The 14,878-nt window shown below is 46.1% G+C and overlaps 1 pseudogene; it reads right to left on the bottom strand.

Moving 5' to 3' along the window:
- Positions 1-1,753: 1,753 nt before the first annotated feature.
- On the bottom strand, positions 1,754-6,982 carry LOC116330538 (annotated as a pseudogene).
- Between the last annotated feature and the right edge of the window lie 7,896 nt (positions 6,983-14,878).

Raw genomic sequence — 14,878 nt, 5'->3', positions numbered from 1 at the left:
GAGTGTGATGAATAACAAACTGCACTCATCATTAAACAGCTCTGACATCATCGTGCTTCCATCTTCTTATTCTGTATCGCCTGTAATGTAACGCCCTCGCTGAGGACACGTCAAGCGTGGACGCAGACATCGCTCTGATGATCAATACTCTGTCTTTGCCTCCATCTTCAGCTGCTCTCCAACCAGCATTTCCTCCATCGGCGCGACTGACTCAGGCTGCTGTTACTGTGCTCCGACTGTCAGGCTTTAATAATAACAATAATAATAAAAATTAATATTGTTGTTTGTCCTCAGCCTGCTCGTACCAACCCAGATTTGATAGATTCCATATATGTTTGTAAAGCCTGGACCAGCTGCAGGAGCTCAGTTAAAATGATTCAGAATTCAATTCATTAAAATATTTGTTTTTAAACCAATTTAACGATTTTTGCTGCTGAGTGCAAATATTTATTATTATTATTAATTTCCCTCTTCTGCATGGTAGTGGGTGTGGAGCAGGTCAGAGTATCTACTCGAGTACTTTATTGAAGTACTTCTGCTGCTTGCTGATGTAATGTCATGGTCCCTGTGCCTCCCCGGCCAGCCCAGTGTGGCCACAAGTGTTTGTTGTTTTGCTCTCTCTGCTGTCCTCGCCTTGCTCTCTCTCTCTTGCCTGCCTGCCTGGGCGGAGCTCAGATTGGGCTCCCGCCCTTGGCCCACGCACCTGCAGCTGATCTCTGGCTCTTCTTAAGGCAGGGGCTTTGAGCTACTCAGCGCTGGAATATTGAGTAACTCTCGTTAGTATTGCCTGGCTTCATTGCGGTTCTGTTGTTCCCATGCTTGCCTTTGACTAACCCTCGTCTGTGTAGGTTTATCTGGGTCTGCCCTTTTTGTGACCCCTGGACCCCGTGAGTGAAAGTGAGCTGCTTGTGTGGAGATTGTTTGGGCGAGGAGCAGAGTGAGTGCGAAGAAGTGTTTCCCCAGCCTGTTGATCCCCGGGACCCTGGTGTTTCCCCCCCTTCACGTGTATATAGCGCACCAGTGTGATTAATTAAAAAGATGTTTGAACCGTGCTTTCTCAGTCTGCACCTGAGTCCGTTCCACCGCCGTGACATGTAAAGATGAAACTTTATGATAAAGTTTTAATAAAAGAAAGGATGTTTGTTAACGGCAGGTGTCCGAACCACGTAAAACAGCTCAAATGTGTGGCACAGTTAACTTTACATTAACGCTCATATTGTAGATATATGTGACGTTCGTGAGTCCATCAGCAGAGTAAAAATGAACTTCAGTACTTTGAACATCGTGTTTGAGTAATGACGACAAATCAGTGAAGATTCAATAGACTGAAATTTACATTTTTAATAAGAAAAATTCTCTGGGACAAAGTCAGGAACAGGAAGGCACCGCGATGACAAGGAGGGGCTGAGCAGGCCCGACTGCAGTTCTGAAAAGCCAGGGTCAGAGGTCACGGTCCGTGTTTCGGGGTTAGAGGTCAGTATGTCCCGGGCAGGCTGATGACGAAGAGGACCAGGTTGCCCCGGGCCATGGAGGGGGTGGGCAGGGCCTCGAGTAGGAAACCGGCCACCTATTCACCGACGATGAACTGCAGCGTGCGGCTGTGGTTGATGCAGTAGATTCGATTGCCAAACACAGCTCAGCAGAACAGCAGCGCTTTCTCCAGCAGGAAGGCGGCGCCCTCAAGCCACGCCTTCACCACCGTGCTGTACCTGTGTGCGCTAACCTTGGTGTGCTCACGGTCCACATCGAAGCACTAGACATGGCCGCGGTGTGCGACCATGTCGGAGGAGCAGCTGCGGCTCTTGTTGAACGGGCACTCCTCCCACTCGTCGCGGAGGGGGTTGTAGCGCAGCAGACAGTAGAAGAGCGACACGAACAGATGGCTGTTGCACGCTGCGGCCTCCTGAGCCACTGCAAACAAGCCTTTTCTGCAGCGGCGCAACGTGGCTCCACCTGCTGGCGATCGGGTCGTAGCACTCCACGCTCAGCAGGCAGCCCCTGCCCACTGCGTACAGCAGTCCTTCCACGCCCACCAGCTGCAGCTGGCTGTGTGGCTCGCCCAGCGCCCGCACGCCATCCCAGCGCCCACTCAGCGGGTCGAAGCACAGCACGCCATCCTTTGCCTGACGCTTTATTCTCAGAGTCCAGAGGAAACAAAATGGTCAAAATAAATAAACAATAAAAGAATAAATTCAGTTCAGTTGAGGCACTACAGGTACCTTGGTGTCATAATTCAGACGCCCTCTACAGGAAAGGGCAGAGCAGGCTGTACCTGCTGCGGAGACTCAGGTCGTTTGGAGTGGAGGGCCCACTCCTGAAGACCTTCTATGACTCTGTGGTGGCCTCAGCCATCTTTTACGGTGTGGTCTGCTGGGGAGGCAGCATCTCTGCTGGGGACAGGAAGAGACTGAACAGGGCCAGCTCTGTTCTAGGATGCCCTCTGGACCCAGTGGAGGTGGTGAGTGACAGGAGAATGGTGGCTAAGCTGTCATCCCTGATGGACAACATCTCCCACCCCATGCAGGAGACTGTGACAGCACTGAGCAGCTCCTTCAGTGGCTGCGGCACCCACGGTGTGGGACGGAGAGATTTCACAGGTCTTTCCTTCCTACTGCTGTCAGACTCCACAACATGGTCTCTGCAGAGGACCGCACACGTGCAGACAGACACATAATGGAAACCTTCGCTTAGTCTCCCTGATGTGCAATATCACCACGTGCATTTAACTGTTGCTGCTGGGCACAATGTGCAGTTTTTCTGGAGCATTTCTGATGCTGTTGTTTACGTACATATATGTATATTTTTATATACAGATGTCCATATTTATATTTTCAGATTTTATGCTGTACATTCTTTAAACAGTACATCTGTATATTTTATTTTACACTGCCTCTGACGTAGTATTTTATTCTATTTTTCTATTGTTTCTCCTAATATTTGTAACTTTGTGTTGTCCATATTCTGCACATTCCCCACGTGTGGGACTAATAAAGGTTTATCTTATCTTAAATACATAAATAAAAACTGAGCAGCTGCAGGTAAAGGTGAAGCGTCAGGTATGAAGCTTCAGTCCTGATGACAGATTTATGATGTCACCTGATGATGTCACACCTTCCTCTGACCAGAGACCTCTGCAGCAGGTCAAAGGTCAGGTGAGTTCAAACAGGCAGGATGAGTCATGAAGCCATAAATTCTCATGATGGAGAATATCTGCGTGCAGACTGTGAAAACAGTCACACCTTGAGGAGCTGCTGGGGGCCTCCTCTCACCTCCTTTTGCGGACACCTGAGTTCACTCAGTGAGCTTCCTGTTCTCCGTCCCTCAGATCCAGCGACAGGTCTGCCAGCGGACACCTTCAGGAGGCTGCAGGTAGCCGCGTCTGATGTGAGCTCACCTCTGAACTAAAGTTTCCTCTCACTCACTCACAGACCTCAGATCAGCCGATCCCGCTGTCTCTAACAGGAATCCCAGCACAGACCGCCCCCTAGGTACCCCGGCCCCTCCCACAGTGCAGAAACATGCTGGAGGGGTTACCTGGCGGTTGGAAACTGGCTTCAGGTGTGAGTCAGTGAGCAGACACAGACATGAGCTCATCGTCTATATTTGTCTAAGCGGTTAGAGAGCAAACAGCTCCCCCTGCTGTCCAACACTCAGAGTGACACAGGAAGCAGCAACAGGTAAGTCGCCAACACACACAGGTGAGCCAGGTGTGTCAGTTTGGACTGCAGAGCTTCGTCTGATCAAACCAAACTAAACGGGAGGAAACACCTGAGTTACCTGGAGAAGCTAAAAACCAGACTTCAGTGGAGGAAGCAACCGAAACGATGAAAGTGCAGCAGAAACGTCTCCTCAAACATGACAAACGACAACCTGAAACAGGAAGTTTCATATGTCAGATGTCATGTGTCAAAATCAACTGATGTCAGCAGCTGCATCATCAGGACAACACTCACGGGACCCACACACACACACACACACACACACACAAACAAACAAACAGTATTGTATTTTGCACTCTGCAGCTAATGGCACTGATACTCTTGGTATCTGTTTACTTTTGTACCCATCCATTCATCTGAAAGGTCACAGGGCAGCAGTCTAAGAAGAGATGACCTCAGATGAACTCTCCTCAACACCAAAGCACCCACTCACATTCAGATGGGGCGGGGTGTTCCTCCCGATTATCTCTTCACCGCAGCAGCTGATAGTGTGTGGGACATATTAGGCAGCAGCGTGGTCCGATCCAACAGACGAGCTGCTGACAAACCAAATGCTTATTCTGATAGAAAACACAGGGCACCGATACAGTGTGGTGTGTATAACCACCGCTGGTTTCAAACTGTATCATTAATCGACATTGTCTACCAGTCTGTGGTGCCGAGTGCCAGCTGCTCTGCTGTTGTCAGCTGGGGTGGAGGGGGGGTCAGCATCAGTGCCAAAGATGTCAGCATGTAACAGGATCAGCAAACTGGTTCATGAGGCTGGAACCATCACTGGCCAGAATCTCGAGGTATTTGAGTGATGAGGGACATTAGAGTCACTGATCCCATCATGGACCGCCCGTCTTACTCGCTCCACTCCACAGTACTGAGGCAGCAGAGCTCCTCCCTCAGACTGATTCAAACCGGCGTACGTGAATACATACAAACCAAACCAGGCCATAAAGAAGGCTTGAGGAAATCAGTCCTACCCTTCTCTATCAAACTGTGGCCCTTATTGCGACAGGTGCTGCTGTTTCTCAGAGGCGATTTGCACAACTTTAGAATTATGCTTTCCCAGTCATTTTCCATCCATCCATCTTCTTCCTATTATCCAGGGCCGGGTCGCGGGGGCAGCAACCTAAGCAGAGACCTCCCTCTCCTAGCCACCTCCTCTAGCTTTTCCGGGAGAAGACCGAGGTGTTCCCAGGCCAGCCGAGAGACATAGACTCTCCAGCGTGTCCTGGGTCCCCTCCCGGTGGGACATGCCACCTCAGCTGGCACCGTCTGATGCGGAGGCGTAGCGCTCTACACCCCATCTCCCTGTTATCAGTTCAATTGAAATATTGATCCTCACAGATGTTGAGCTGCATACAGATACAGACAGAAGAACTCGATCATGTGTTTCTCAGTGAGTTTGATGTTTTCAGGCCAAACTACAGGGAGTGCAGAATTATTAGGCAAGTTGTATTTTTGAGGAATAATTTTATTATTGAACAACAACCATGTTCTCAATGAACCCAAAAAACTCATTAATATCAAAGCTGAATGTTTTTGGAAGTAGTTTTCAGTTTGTTTTTAGTTTGAGCTATTTTAGGGGGATATCTGTGTGTGCAGGTGACTATTACTGTGCATAATTATTAGGCAACTTAACAAAAAACAAATATATACCCATTTCAATGATTTATTTTTACCAGTGAAACCAATATAACATCTCCACATTCACAAATATACATTTCTGACATTCAAAAACAAAACAAAAACAAATCAGCGACCAATATAGCCACCTTTCTTTGCAAGGACACTCAAAAGCTTGCCATCCATGGATTCTGTCAGTGTTTTGATCTGTTCACCATCAACATTGCGTGCAGCAGCAACCACAGCCTCCCAGACACTGTTCAGAGAGGTGTACTGTTTTCCCTCCTTGTAAATCTCACATTTGATGATGGACCACAGGTTCTCAATGGGGTTCAGATCAGGTGAACAAGGAGGCCATGTCATTAGTTTTTCTTCTTTTATACCCTTTCTTGCCAGCCACGCTGTGGAGTACTTGGACGCGCGTGTGATGGAGCATTGTCCTGCATGAAAATCATGTTTTTCTTGAAGGATGCAGACTTCTTCCTGTACCACTGCTTGAAGAAGGTGTCTTCCAGAAACTGGCAGTAGGACTGGGAGTTGAGCTTGACTCCATCCTCAACCCGAAAAGGCCCCACAAGCTCATCTTTGATGATACCAGCCCAAACCAGTACTCCACCTCCACCTTGCTGGCGTCTGAGTCGGACTGGAGCTCTCTGCCCTTTACCAATCCAGCCACGGGCCCATCCATCTGGCCCATCAAGACTCACTCTCATTTCATCAGTCCATAAAACCTTAGAAAAGTCAGTCTTGAGATATTTCTTGGCCCAGTCTTGACGTTTCAGCTTGTGTGTCTTGTTCAGTGGTGGTCGTCTTTCAGCCTTTCTTACCTTGGCCATGTCTCTGAGTATTGCACACCTTGTGCTTTTGGGCACTCCAGTGATGCTGCAGCTCTGAAATATGGCCAAACTGGTGGCAAGTGGCATCTTGGCAGCTGCACGCTTGACTTTTCTCAGTTCATGGGCAGTTATTTTGCGCCTTGGTTTTTCCACACGCTTCTTGCGACCCTGTTGACTATTTTGAATGAAGCGCTTGATTGTTCGATGATCACGCTTCAGAAGCTTTGCAATTTTAAGACTGCTGCATCCCTCTGCAAGATATCTCACTATTTTTGACTTTTCTGAGCCTGTCAAGTCCTTCTTTTGACCCATTTTGCCAAAGGAAAGGAAGTTGCCTAATAATTATGCACACCTGATATAGGGTGTTGATGTCATTAGACCACACCCCTTCTCATTACAGAGATGCACATCACCTAATATGCTTAATTGGTAGTAGGCTTTCGAGCCTATACAGCTTGGAGTAAGACAACATGCATGAAGAGGATGATGTGGACAAAATACTCATTTGCCTAATAATTCTGCACTCCCTGTAGTTTCCCTGCTGGAAAACAAACTGATGTTGAACATCCTCACTGAAGCTCTGCTGTGTTAGTGGGAACGCAGCAGCTCAGTGAAGCTGCTCTCACAGACACAGCAGCAGAATCATCTTAGACATCAGTTTACAGCACAAACAGGCTCTTACTCTTCGTCTGAGGGTCCAGGATCAGCACTGAAGACTGGTGGAGGATTTTTGGACCGATCGCTCTTCATAGACAGACGGCTGGATCCTGGAGACTCTGCTGTGTCCTCGTCTTCCTCCAAACCACTCATGTTCAGTCAGCCTGAGAGAGAAACCAACAACACTGACTGTGAGTGCAGACCAAGAATCAGACAAACAAGTCTGTACAAGACTCACGCCCAAAACTGGGAGACAAAGAAGTGTGAAGGTCAGAGGATGTGGTTTAGTGCTCTCTGTTTTTCTTAAGCCCACAAAGAGACCCAGAGACTATCTTGTAGTAGAAAAAAAGATTCCCGAGCAACAGTCAGCTGGTTTTTCCTCTTTCTCTTCTCTCTAGAGGCTGTAAATTGTAGTAAAGTTTCTGAATACTTGTATTTCCCTCTTTTCTCACGTGACCACTGCTTCCTCATTTTAGAGAAAATACCATGACTGTGTGTGTGAGGCACAGAACGCCTTCTTAAAGACATATAGCATGCCAGTTTCTTTGCGTGAATATTACACTGGTCAATGAGCTGGGTGATTCAAATCTGGTTAAATGTATGGTAATGTGATGTAAGGGCCTGAAAAAAGCTGATAATAATTCCAGGGGCCAGGCTCTGGATAAAAAGCGGGAACACAATGTTCGTGTCCTTTTATAGTCCTTTGGAGTCTTTTTATAAAGTCCCAAGTTATGCAGGATTGGTCAGGATTAGTATTAGGAGAAGGTATGTTTCTCTGCATCATCCTTCTGCTCATCTGCCTGCAAATGCAACCAAACACATTGAGTTGTGTTGACAGCCTATTAGCTTTTAGGATTTCCTGCTGTGCCAGACTAAACTGTGGACTTAATAGTAGCAAGAACAGGATCCCTGTTCAATTTGCTCAGCATAGCAAAATGTGAGAAATAAACAAAGAGAAACTTTAAGACCTACCATAGAACCAAGTTTCAACAATTCACTGAGGCAAGGCTGCGCTCCGTCCTATTTTAAACATGCTGAGGTAACCCCTCTGTTAAAAAAACAGAATCTAGATCCTACCTCCCCTAGTAGTTATCGTCCTATCTCAAGATTGTCATTTATAAGTAAATTACTAGAAAAAATTGTAGAAAATCAGTTCAGGTCCTTACTATGCCGATTGCAGATTTTTGACCCTTTTCAGTCTGGCTTTCAAAAGCAGCACTCTACAGAGACCGCTCTCTTAAGGGTCCATAATGATCTACTAATGGCACCTGATGCAGGAAATTGTTCCGTGATCATTTTGCTAGATCTTAGCGCAGCCTTCGATACCATCGACCACAAAATCCTACTCAACAGGCTGAAGGTTCTGGCTGGTATATCTGGCACCGCCTTAGACTGGTTTTCTTCCTACATCAGACGGGACCTTTTCTGTTAGGACTGATAGGTTCTCCTCTAACACTGCTGCCCTGACCTGCGGGGTTCCACAGGGTTCAGTTTTGGGTCCATTGTTATTTTCTTTTATATGCTTCCTTTAGCTGGCATTATTCAGTCTTTTAGTGACCTGTCTTATCATTTCTATGCCGCTGACATTCAGCTGTATATGTCCTTTAAGCCTCATCAGCTGGATAGGCTGTCCACCCTAGTCCAGTGTTTAACTCAAATCTCTGATTGGCTTTCTGACAATTACCTTGTTTTAAACATGAACAAGACAGAGACCATGATCATAGCTCCTCCTGATCTATATTCTAAAATCAGTCAGGTTCTTGCCCCTTTCTGTTCTTCTGCTAAGCCAGATATTCAAAATCTTGGAGTAATATTTGACTCTTCTTTGGGCCTTGACTCACACGTAAAGTCTCTGTCACATTCCTGTTTATTTCATTTAAGGAATATTTCTAAACTGCAACATATGGTCTCCTTAGCTGAACTAGAAAAAATTGTCCATGCATTTGTGTCATCGCGTTTAGATTATTGTAATTCCCTGTTTACCAGCTTGGATAAATCATCTCTTTCTCGCCTCCAAGCTGCAAAATGGAAAACGCAGCAGCCAGACTACTAACTCGCTCTAGCGAGCGAGCTCACATCACTCCTATTTTATGTTCTTTACATTGGCTCCCAATAGATTTTAGAATTCGTTTTAAAATTATTGTTTTAACGTACAGAGCACTAAATGGCCAAGCCCCACATTATTTATCCAAGCTTCTCACAAAATACACTGCTGCTCGCCGTCTCCGCTCACAGACTCAGAGTTTGTTGGTTGCTCCCCGAACACGACTGAAGACGAAAGGGGGCGGAGCCTTTCAGTCTGTGGCACCAAGGCTGTGGAACAGTTTACCTCTACAACTACGTTTGGTTGACTCTGAGGAATCCTTTAAAAAACAGTTAAAAACTTTACTGTTTAAACAAGCTTTCTGTTGACCAATGCTTTTTACATTTTTATATTTTTAATTTACATTTAAACTCTATATTGTGTATATTGTGCATTTTGCTATTTATCGTACTGTTTATTTTAATCTTTGTGTGCAGCGCTTTGTGACTACCTGTCTATGAAAAGCGCTTAATAAATAAACTTTACTTACTTACTTACCAAGTCCACCAGAGCTTATATTATATTTTTACATGCTGTAGTGCCATTTTTGGGAGCATTTCAAGTTGCTATACATCAATACAACCATTATAGCCCAAATTTGAATAATATGTATGCATTAAGTGCATAAATTGCAAAAAAGTGCAATAAACTACAAAAAATTTGACAGTCGTTTTTGTTTTTTTACAATATATTTCTAGTTAGAGAAATTTAAGAGGCTTATCCCTCAAAACTGTAAATACAAAAAGTTGCACAAAATAGTTTCCCACCACAGGAAATTTATTTTGAGTGTCCTCATAGTTTTATTTTTGAAATACACCAATTTTTATATACTGCAGGAAAAACGAAAATAAATTCTATAATGCAAATTTGCAAAAAAAACAGCATGTGCATCAAAATAAATTATTTCCAGCAGTGCAATTTGAGTTCTAAGCATCCCAGAAATGATATAGAAAGTCATAAAGCCAAATATGACTTTTAAAAACACCAGCATAGTCTTATAAGTCCCTGAAGGTAAAAAACTACATTTCCGCGAAAATGCCATCACTTCCGGTTTTGGGCAGGTCATGGCGGACATGCGATAGTTCGTGCCGATGATCTATTCCAACCTAGGAAGTGTTACAAACAGCTGATCAGATCAGCAAAGTGTGTTTCTGGAATATTATGTTTTTGTTGCTGCAAGTGCTTCTTATGCAATTTTTGCAAAGCTATATGTGGAAGGAAACCATGACCTAGGACAAGCTGATGGCATAAGATGTAAGTACAACTCCTCCGGTTTCATATGCAAAAAAAATTATTGCACTAGCTTACGTGGTTCCAGTTCTACCGGGATTTAAAAATAGTTGCACAAAACGGAGCGTGCCCGCTCCGACCGGCTTTAAAGGGTTAATGCGGAAAATATTCTAGTGTGTGCTTATTGCAGCAAAATTCTTTAATTCATAATCTGACCTGAGCACAGTCTATCGAAAGTCAACAATGACCAACAATCTGAACAGGTTAAACCTCCAGCAACACTTGGAGGAAGCACAAGAACTTTATCATTTGACCCACACAGCTTGTGGCCTTCATCAGGGACAGAGGAGGGTGTTCGCCCTGCTAAAGCAACCAGAAGCAGGCGACTTGGGAAATGAGGCATGAAACAATCCAAACCGATCAACATCGCAAGTTCAAGCTAACGCATCTGGGGCAGCTGATTTGCCAGCACTGGGGACCCAGGATGCTGGTGAGAAGTGGACTACTGGCAGAGGCAACATTAGAATTTCACAGAAAGTGGCAATCAACGTCAGCACGGGATATCACATTGGCCAGAAAGAGATAATCGAACAAGAGATCCAGCGCTGTAACATCCAAATCACCGCCTTGTCTGAACTTCGTCTAACAGGATCAGGCGCCACCATCATCAAGCCCCCTTCCACCGACGAACTGATGATGCTTGCTTCTCGCTCATCTCCCCCAGCGTCCACTCCTTTCAACCCATTTCAGAATGCCTTGCCATCCTCACCATCGATGGAACATCCTCTTTGCCTACACGCTGACAGAGACCAGCTTGGATGGGGCCAAGGACGATTTCTACAACCACCTTCACCTTGTCTTCTCTATGGATCCGAGACCTGGGTCATCCTCAAGTATGACCTTGAACTTCTTTGGCTCTTGACGAAGGCGGTCACACTTTTCTCCTCTCCCTCTCCCTTATCTTTCCTGGTTGGCTTCTCATGTTCTTGTCTAGTCTTGTCTACTTACTCATCCCCCCTCCCCTTCCAAATGCCTTCGATGCTTGTTCCCTCCCGGGGCAGATGGTGGATCGACTGGACCAGCGCAGACATGCTGCAGGACCGGATGCGCTGTCTACACCAGCTCTCTCTTACCCTTTACCTGCCCCTGTTGCTTGTCTTGTGGTGTATTGACAGTCATGTGCTTTTTGTGCCGGGGTGTTTTTTTCTGTTCTCAAACTGTTCTCCCATTAGGAGCTCAGTCTGAGTGGAGTTTTTTTTCTCCTCCTCTCACCTCATGTTGTGTATTTTTGTTGTTTTTTCCTATCAGCCTACCTCTCTGGCATGTCTCCCTAATGTGATGTTTGTGTAAAGTTTGGTCAGAAGGTTCCTTTGTAAGCGCGCATGCGCCATTTAGCGTACTGCCTGCTGTAACCCATAATTTCCTTCGGGATTAATAAAGTATTCTGATTCTGATTCTGACCTCAACTAACTCAAGGTCTTCCAAATGTACTGTCTGTGTCAGATTCTCAGAGTGTCCCTCCGCAGCTGTCTCAGCAACAGCGCAATATGTAGTCGATGTCACCAGCAGCCCTCGATGGAAGAGCTGAAGCAATGACTACGATGGTTTGGCCACGTCTGTCACATGAGCGACCATCGCCTGCCATACTGCCTTCTGCTGCAGCAGTGCCCCTCCCACTAGCCCAAAAAGACTTGGATCGAGCAAACTGAAGATGATCTTAAACAATGAGGTCTAACCCAAGCAAGCTAAGGTGAAGGCCACCGATCGCAAGGCTGGAAATGCATTGTTGACCAAGCTGGAACCCCTACGGCATTGGCTTTGTGGACGACCTCCCCTGCCAACCGCCAGCTAGGGACAAAAGAAAGAGCTCAAAGTAAGATACAACATCTTTCTTCTTCTACAAATCCTACTTTACAAACATTCCTACTCTGTGTGCAGCACACCTCCACAAATTTCAGTTGCTTCAAATGACCCTGCAGCCTGAAAACATGTTACATCAGTACAGGTCGATAGAAAGCTACAGAACCACACAGAGATGCAGTATGTCCAAGGAGGGGGTACTTTACCCCCCTCCCCCAATTCTTTCCTCCCCATTCGGAATTGTCTCCCCCCTCCCACTCCATCACACCACCACACATTCAGGTGCATCAGTCAGGTGCAGGGGAGGTATTCCTTCTCCGTCTCCTTCTGGCCACCTGTGCCTCAATTTTATTCCACAACTTAGACACTCACTTACTGACACTCCCATGGCACATACATATAGGACCTTGGGGGTGGGCACACTAAATGGCGTCCAGAGGACGGTCTGTGTATTCATGCCCACCTCAATTTAAAATGCATGTAGACATTGAGGGTTCTCAGGAGGGGCCGTGCTGACACCAGCTGCTTTCTGGCAGAGGGTCGTTGGCAGCATGCCAGTGCCATGCTTTAAATGCACTTTAGAACAGCATGTATTCAAATACGAGCGGGCGGAATGAGGTATGGGGTCTTCACCCCCCAATTCTCTGTTCGCCATCTGGGGCGGGGGGGCAGGAGGAGGACCTCTGGTGTGGTAGGAGTCTGTGATGCTGGCCACTGGGGGGGTGGTCTGCTTGTCTCCACCCCAGAGTAAAGGAAACCATGTCCTGCGTCTGGGGGAGGTTTGACCTGGACCTGGGGTATAGAGTATGTTTGGGGAGTGTGAGCGTGTGCAGTGTTCATTTCTGTGTGCCTCCACGTTGGGTGAGTGCTGAGTATTTGTATACATGTTGGAATGCACGTTTGTGTCTGTGTGTGCGTGTTTGCCTGTGTCTATGTGTCAGGTCGGGTCTTAGACTCCACCCCTCTCGGAACATCTCAGGCCCCCCCTGGTGTGGGAGCCTATCTCCCCCCACCACACTCCCTACCAGTAGCTGGTGCCCCCACCTGCCAGTGCATTGGTGGTTCTCTGTGTCCGGGGCTGGGTGCTCGGGTATGTACTGGTTCACTCCCGGCAGCTGCTTGGCGGGTTTGACCCCCTTGACTCTGTCGGGCCCCTTCTGGGGTGTGGAGGGCCCTCAGATCTCGGATCTCTGGGCCTGGGGGCTCGGTCTGCTGTGGCATAGCACGCTGCTGGCAGACCCTGAGGGCTCATCATCTCGGCCCCCTGTGGCTTCTGCACCATGGCTGCTGGGTGACCCAGGGTGTTTTTAAGACGCTGCATGGACTAGCTCCTACATATCTTTCTGATCTCCTGCAAGATCTTTGAGGTCTGCGCACCAAATGCTCCTCGTTGTCCCAAGGTTCAGATTAAAACACAGAGGAGACCGGGCATTTGCTGTGACTGCTCCTAAATTGTGGAACACTTTGCCTCTGCGTATCAGGACCTCCCCAACACTGGATGCTTTTAAAATTTGTCTAAAGACCCATTTTTATTCTCTGGCTTTTAAATCAGTATGAGTCTGTTACTATTGTTTTTACTATCCTACAATTCTAAGATTCTATTCCCTTCTAACTTTATCCTATTTTTATTGTACAGTACTTTGGTCAGCAGTTGTTGTTTTAATAAAAGTGCTATATAAATAAACTTGAACTTGAACAGCTTCCGCTTCAGGTCCTATTTTCTGAGGATTCTCAGCTGTAAAACTTTGAAGCTGTGTGGGACACACAAGCAGGTCTGGATGCCTCTTGAGCTGCAGCAACACACAGTCCATAGCAGGAGGGATGAGCTTGCCTGAGCTCTCAGCAGATGACAGAGGAGGAGGCTGCACTGGCTTCAGATCCTCCAGGGGTCCAGAGTCCTCTGAGGGGAGAAGCCTTTAGTCCCTCGAGTTGCCAGTTTAGCAGAAATGCAAACAGTCTATAAATCCTCCGAGCAGGAGTAAACAGTCTCTGGGCTGGGAAGGAGCAGAGTGCAATAAAGTCTTTCTCAGCCACAGAGTTAGAATGAATACCCTCAAAGCGAACTGTCCCTGTAATCCCAGGCTCAGAAGGAGTGAAACAAAGAGTAATTAGAATCCACAATACTATCGTCACGTTTAAGCAGGAAGAAACGGTAAAAACTGCGTTTTCTAAGGACAGCTGGAAAAAAGAAAGGAAAAAAATACCATCCCTTTTCTATTGGTGGAAAAATATACCAAAAATCTACAAAAAATGTCGACCAGTAAAATAAAATGACAACAGGTTTGGTTGTTTAGGAAGAGAAGGAAGTTTGGAAAGTGACAGTGGAGTTTTGAGATGTGAGAGATTTGTGACATTTAGCATGTTGGGAGTGTGTAGTCATTGTGTTGTGTGTCAGTGAGGGCACTAATGAGTGTGACAAAGGCTGCAGTGTAAACAGTCTCCAGGTGGAAACAGCAGCAGTGATACTCCTCCTGCTGTCAGGCCTGCAGGTTTGTCCCTGTGCTGTTCTCCTCTGTCTTGTGGCCACAAACTGTTTTTTTTCACTCACACAAATAATTTGTGCAGCATCTTATTGTGACACCTGATTGTTCTCTTATTGTAGTTTCAGGAGTTTTAAATGTTTGTACAAAAACCTGTGGGATGCATTGACTTTTAGACAAATAGTTGTATATAACTTTATTGTTGTGTGCGTACGTTTTTAAAATCTGACTGTTTATATTTGCATTTCAACTTTAGTAAAATTATTCACTAAACATGTTTGTGGTTCTTACAGTAAAGCGAATATAACTACAACTAGGATTTGATGTTTTTGTGTGATTTCAGATCAGTTGTGTTACTTCAGTATGTCAGTGAAAAACTCCGTGTAAATTCAGACA

Source organism: Oreochromis aureus, linkage group 11 (assembly GCF_013358895.1).
Source record: "Oreochromis aureus strain Israel breed Guangdong linkage group 11, ZZ_aureus, whole genome shotgun sequence".
In the NCBI taxonomy this organism is placed as follows: Eukaryota; Metazoa; Chordata; class Actinopteri; order Cichliformes; family Cichlidae; genus Oreochromis; species Oreochromis aureus.
Note: the sequence above shows the minus strand (reverse complement) of the source record. Positions and strands in the feature narration are given on the sequence as shown.